The 6,145-nt window shown below is 38.1% G+C and overlaps 1 long non-coding RNA gene across 1 annotated transcript; it reads right to left on the bottom strand.

The window, feature by feature from the left end:
* Positions 1-4,148: 4,148 nt before the first annotated feature.
* Positions 4,149-5,859, bottom strand: LOC308394256. The gene is made up of 3 exons (XR_013971148.1): positions 5,742-5,859; positions 5,566-5,658; positions 4,149-4,759 (listed from the first exon to the last, which is right to left on the bottom strand). It is a non-coding gene; the product is annotated as an uncharacterized lncRNA (long non-coding RNA).
* Between the last annotated feature and the right edge of the window lie 286 nt (positions 5,860-6,145).

Below are 6,145 nucleotides of genomic sequence, written 5' to 3'. Positions count from 1 at the left end.
AGGCAGGGATCGTTGATTTGAAGATATGAAGTTTCATTGCTGGCTGATATGAGAATTATGAATGGTGACAGAGGGCAAGAGCTGACCCTGTGTGGAGCCACGGTACTCGGGACTTTGCGGCTCCACTGATAGACAATGGGGAAAAGAACCTCCGAGAGCAGTTCACGTAAATGTCACTCTTCTTGGACTGCTAATAAAAAAAGAACAGGACTCACGATAAAAGCTGCATTAGAGGAGCAAAAGAAAGAGAAATTAAGCAAGCAAGAAGGAAAAAGGAGGAGGAGGAGAGACCAGTATGTTAATATATTTCAGACAAAAGGAAAAAGATATCAGATGAAATGACGACGCAGAGATTTTGCAAAGATTTTGAGATGGCTGGAGCGAGGTGGTGTGGAGCTGAGCGAAAGAGAGAAAGATGAACGAGAGAGGGGTTTGGGAGTTTAGAAACCTCTCAGCCATATGCATTTCTGTGTCTGCAATATACATGCAAATGGTGGCATGCATGAGTGATATGAAAGCAATGAGCATAGCTAGTTTTTCAGCCGCATTACCCTGAATGATGCCAGGCTCCTGCCTACCTCACACACAGAGCTCACGGGGCTGCAGATGATGCTGGACATTTAAGTCTTTAATTTAGCAATTTTCCTCTATCGGTCTTCTCCCGAGGCACAAAAATGAAACTCCCCAACAATCTTCGATCTTTGCAAACCCCAATTTGTATTCATGACTGCTAAAGCTGAAGTCGTAGCTTGTGTTTCAAGAGTTTTTAACTTTCAATTAGATTTTTTTTTAAAAATTTTTTTATAAATGACAGTTTCGGAAGAAAGATAGAACAGCAGAAGGACAGACATCTCCCTGTAGGAAGAAGAATCTGGCTTTGATTTTGGCACATGCACAGCACATACAGTTACAAAGGAAATCGAGCATAGAAAAGCCAGGAAGACATAAAGCTCCGAGGAAGGAGCTCCGTGTTTGGCTGCCGGATGAAGGGAGTCCTGTCTGCAGCAGAATTTATTGGTGCATGTGGATTCTTGAGAGGATATCATACTGTTGATTTTACATGAAAGAACTCGATAGCCAGCAACAGTTCTGCATACAACATGTGGGTGGGTTTGTGCTCAAGTCTGTCAGAGGACCAGATTTCATATCATTAATATGAGACAATGTTTTTTGGAACGTGTTAGAGGGTCGAGGCTTGCTTTTAGGCCTGAATAATGCATTTTCTTATATACGTCCTCACAAATAGAGGCATGTATGTACACTTTGGCAGATGTAACGATCCAAAGTTTTGGCATGACCCATATATGCAAACCACTAGTCTTCACACATAATCCATCAAGTATAAAATCCACCCTGTCCCATATGAAGAAGAATTTATGGTCAAGCAGAAGTAATGTGTTCGGAGTCTACTATCTGCCGTCTACTTGCAAGAGTGTTTGGGGTCGATGGAGGCAGTGTATAAAGGATGTGGTCCATAAGGCAACGGCGAAGAAGAGCAAAACTCTAACATACAAAGATCTGAAGTGAATCTTCACGGTTAAAAACCACGAGAAATGTCCACTGCATCCACTGTCTGTCCACCGTCGCTCTCGTCCTTATTCTGGACCAGTTGTCAACCAATCAGCACTGGGCAGATGTCAGTTGCAGTTGGGATTTTGATGCATTGGGTGAAAATCCCTCTTTGCTCATTGTCTGAACACAAATGTGTACGCAGACACATTTGCAGGCTTAAATTATACTTAAATCATCACTGGTGAACAGTCCAACTCTACTCAACTGTTTGCCAAAGTCCCGTCAATGAGGGGACAAAAACACATACTGCTGGGTTAGGGTTATCCCCAATAATGGAGGGTAAATGCCCAGTGTAGGGTTTGTAATGTAGACAGTCCAGTGCATCACTTTGGTCAAAACTAATATCTCTACAAATGTTTAATGGAAATTGGTCAATCTAGAGACATTTTTGGTCCTTCAGGAGAGAAATCCTTCTGCTATCATAAGGCCAATATGATGTTTTCCAAAGCATTGCATTAAATTATAGTAGAGATGTACATGATGCCTATAATCCAAATAATTATTGGTCATACTGACTTTTGATCTAACGAAACTGCTAGGTCAAATTTTCGATTTTTCCATTTAACCTTGGTTAATCACTTAATGTCTGCAAAGCTTATAAACCTCTGCTGTATTTTGTTCACAGTGATAATTATTTAGCAACACGTTTAAACTGATGCAGTGTTCAGTATTTAGCTCAACAGACCGCCTCGCAGGTCTGCTTTTATATCAGTACACGTATTCCACAGCGATGTAAAGGAGAGAGCGATGCAAAGGTCTGCTTGGCTTTCTAAATTTTGTCTTTGCTACACTTGAATGAATTTGCCCAGGCACTAAACTACAAAGGCATTGACTAATGATGTTTACATCCACAAGCGAGTATCATCTCATCCTTAGTCTCAATGCAGGAGTCATGGTAAAGCGTTTCTGTATGATCGAGTTGGTATTTGCAGGGTGAAGGTTTACCTATGCATGCATGCTTATTCAGTCTTTTCTGCGGCTCCCCGAAGAACCAACAAGCACTGACAGCACAAGCAAGAGCAGCCCATAGGCTTGTTTGTGACACTGCCCCCTAGTGACAATAAACAGCCACACGATCTACAGTTTGCACAGCCATGTTTATTTCTGTCACTGAATGTTTTTGTTCCTGTCTGTAAGTCAGCTTACTATCTCAAAGATTCTGATGTACTGACCTGGAAGTAGGCTTAGGGTTAGGACTAGGGCTGGTTTCTAGAATCGATTCTATTCCAATTCACAAGGTCCCGATTCGATTCGATCCACGATTACATTCAATTTGAATCAGGAAAATGTTGCCTCAGACAGTCAGAAATATTATAATTCTGATCATTTATCAGTACATGTCCATATTTTTATAGCTTTAAAAAGAAAGCTGACACTTGTGAGACTTTATCAAAGGTGTAAGCATCCCAGCAGGTGCCTTTGTGTCAAAGTAACTGGGGATAAAAGACAGAACAACACGAAGGAGATTTTCCTGGCCTGGCTTTTTATAGCAGATAACCGCCTTAAAAATATACTGCAGTAGAACAAAAACTGAAGAAAACCATGAATCAACATATAAACATTACCTGATGCTGCTGAAGTGAAGCAGAGCAAAGTTACAGGGGTTTTATTAGAGACACAGCTAAGCATGTTGCAATTTCGCATAATTTTATAAAGTTTAAATTTCTTCAGTATTGAACAGCAGAAATTAGGCTTTCTTGTCGGAAGTCAGTTAAATTTAAAAAAAGACAGCGGCCAACAGCACCAAACACACTCATAAAAATTAGTCATTGGATGAACTCAATTTGACTGATGGCAGGTTTTCCACGTAATACATTTATTTTGGTTCAACCAAATCTACATACATCATGACAATTTAATTAAATTGAGTCAGTAGAACACAATTTAAAAGGAAAAAAATTACATTAATAAGATGTGAAAGGTTTTGGTTGGTTCAACTCAATACAATGTCATTCATTTGAGCTAGATTTTCTTTCGAATTGAAATGATTATTTTAAGTTCAACTAAATCATAATTTTAATTACCAGAAAACTAATTTAATTGTTAAAATAATGACAAAATAAATTTGTTTTTTCAACTCAGTTTTATTCACTTGAATTAAAAGCAGAAACAGAATGTTTTGTGAATAAACATACATTTCACATGGTCAAATTAACCTTAACAAAATCAAAGTGCTCACAAAAAAGTGCCTTACATTTGAAATGAATATCAAATCTGAAAAGCACACACCTTTGTATTACTAGGCAAGACTGAAAACAAACTGGAATTTGTAAAATCCGATTTCACGTAAGAATCATTGTATATATATTTATAGTGACACTTGCAGGTAGGTTTTCAGCAAATTCACAATGATAACCTACTAAACATTGCAATTCACACCATATTATGCCAGTCACTGAACATTTTAAACAACCCAAAAATACTTAAATACAAATATATAATGTATATATATATATATATATATATATAAAAGATTTTCATTAAGAACATTTTGTGTTACCAAAGGGGAGGTATTTTAATAAAAAAAACCTTTATTTCTCTAATTCAAACTTTTACAAGCTTATAAGAATGGGAACACCAACTTTAAAACACTGGAAGACACCAAACTTGTCAACATTTGTTTTGTCTCTTCGAAAATCCCAAACGCAATTAAAAGGAAGATGCTGGTTACAACCATTGAATTTTTTTTGAGCTAAATTCTCACAGTCCTTTTATCCATCTATAGTAGTATAGATTAAAGGTTACATCACTCACAACAGAACAGCAGACAAAAATAGACAACTTCTATTTTTCAAAAAAAGGGGAAAAAAAAGGTCACAGTTTGAACAAAAGAGATAAAAAGGCCAAAATCAAATTTTGTGCTGGGGTCTTGTTTGCCTAAGCAAACATCTTCAATTTCATTTGTTGCATTTGTACTGAGCCTTTGTCCATCCAGATTCATTAAATTCTTCTGACATAACTCGAAAGTGTACTTGAGGTCATTTGGATAGCTCAGATCAAGTGCATAAATCAGTCCAAAGAGAACGATGAATGACATGATGACACTACCGAGGTTGTTCATAACTGTAGTACCTTCAATGACAACTGCAACATCCTCTGGCTCCTGAATGCCTTCTCTTCTGATGGTGTAAATACCCATGACAGTTGCTGCAGTGGATCTCAACTGTTCATCCTCAGTGGAGGAGGTCTGAAAAACAGGATGTTTCAGGTTTAAGGGCTCTGTCACTTGGAAGGGGAAATATTATGCAAAACTCAGCTTTGTATCCTTTTGTGCTGAAACATGGGTCTCTACTGCCTCTATAAACACTCCAAACATGAATAAAACCCATCAATCTGTTCTCTATCAATAGTTTGGGCTAAGGTATTATGTACCTCCCTTTGGGAGGGGCTTGAAATAGAGGAGCAGCTCCTCAAGTGTCTATAGGTGTAGGTGTGTGTGTGTGTGTGTGTGTGGGGGGGGGGCTGGGTCAATTTCCCTTATTTCATGACAATTGGGGACCTTTTGAAACAGCTTGTTTTAGGCACATTATTCCGGAAACCAGAGGATCGCTGTAACGCCAGTGACACTAGTCAGTGTCTCGATGCAATCTGCTGGGTTCCTTATATAGAAGACTTTTTACTAATTGGCATAATTAACTGAATTTCATTGGAGTGTTTACTTTATGAAGTGCCTTGAGATGACTGTTGTTGTGATATACCGCTATATAAATAAACTGAATTTAAACACTGACAGAAAGTGGATGAATGTTTTCTTCACATTTACCGTGTTTATAGAGGCAGTAGATACCTACATGGCAGCCCCAAAAAAATGAACAATTGAATTTTTACTGAATCTGTCCCCTTAAAAGGTGCTCTCCAGTACAAGTTTCAACAATGACTATTAAGAGTAATACATATTTCACAATTATATTGTCTTATTTGAATATATGAGCATTTTGCGTGCGATGAACCTAACTCAAATTGAATCTAGAAAAGAAAGTGTGATAAGCGTACCAGATACTCCTTGAACAGTAGGTCTGGATCTTCATTAAAGTAGATCACCAGGCTTTTAAGAGTATGCTCCCTCTTTATGTCGATGTCATCACACTAATGCAAGGGTGAAAAACAAGGGTGAAATAAATGTAATTGATTGATTGCATTTAATTGATGGGTTTATCATTAGTACTGACCAAACTACTGATCGCCATGATATCCTTGATCTTTTGGCCCTTTGCTCCTTTGCTCCCCTCAAAAATTTGCATCAGCTTGTCTGTTAAGTTGTCCAGCTGAGCCAAGAACTTCGCCTGCAGCGGTTTTGTAGTGATCTGCAGGAAGTCTGCATTCACCTGGAAATAAAACATACATAAATATAGTAAACTAGAAGTTTAAATACAGACTGCTGAATCAACACACTGAAAGTTGCTAAACATTTGAACCATCAGTGAAGTTTGTCAAGACCTAAACTGTTTTTAGCTGAGTTTAGGAATATATCGCCACCTGTTGCTTTGGCATGTTCCTAGCAGCGTTTTCCTTCATTTTTGCGTTTACCTGTGGACGGGATTATTTTTTAAAACGAAAACGGAAAATCTCCGTT

Source organism: Rhamphochromis sp. 'chilingali' (genome assembly GCF_963969265.1).
Source record: "Rhamphochromis sp. 'chilingali' genome assembly, chromosome: 3".
In the NCBI taxonomy this organism is placed as follows: Eukaryota; Metazoa; Chordata; class Actinopteri; order Cichliformes; family Cichlidae; genus Rhamphochromis; species Rhamphochromis sp. 'chilingali'.
The sequence above is the reverse complement of the archived record's forward strand: the minus strand, read 5'-3'. Positions and strand labels throughout refer to the sequence as shown.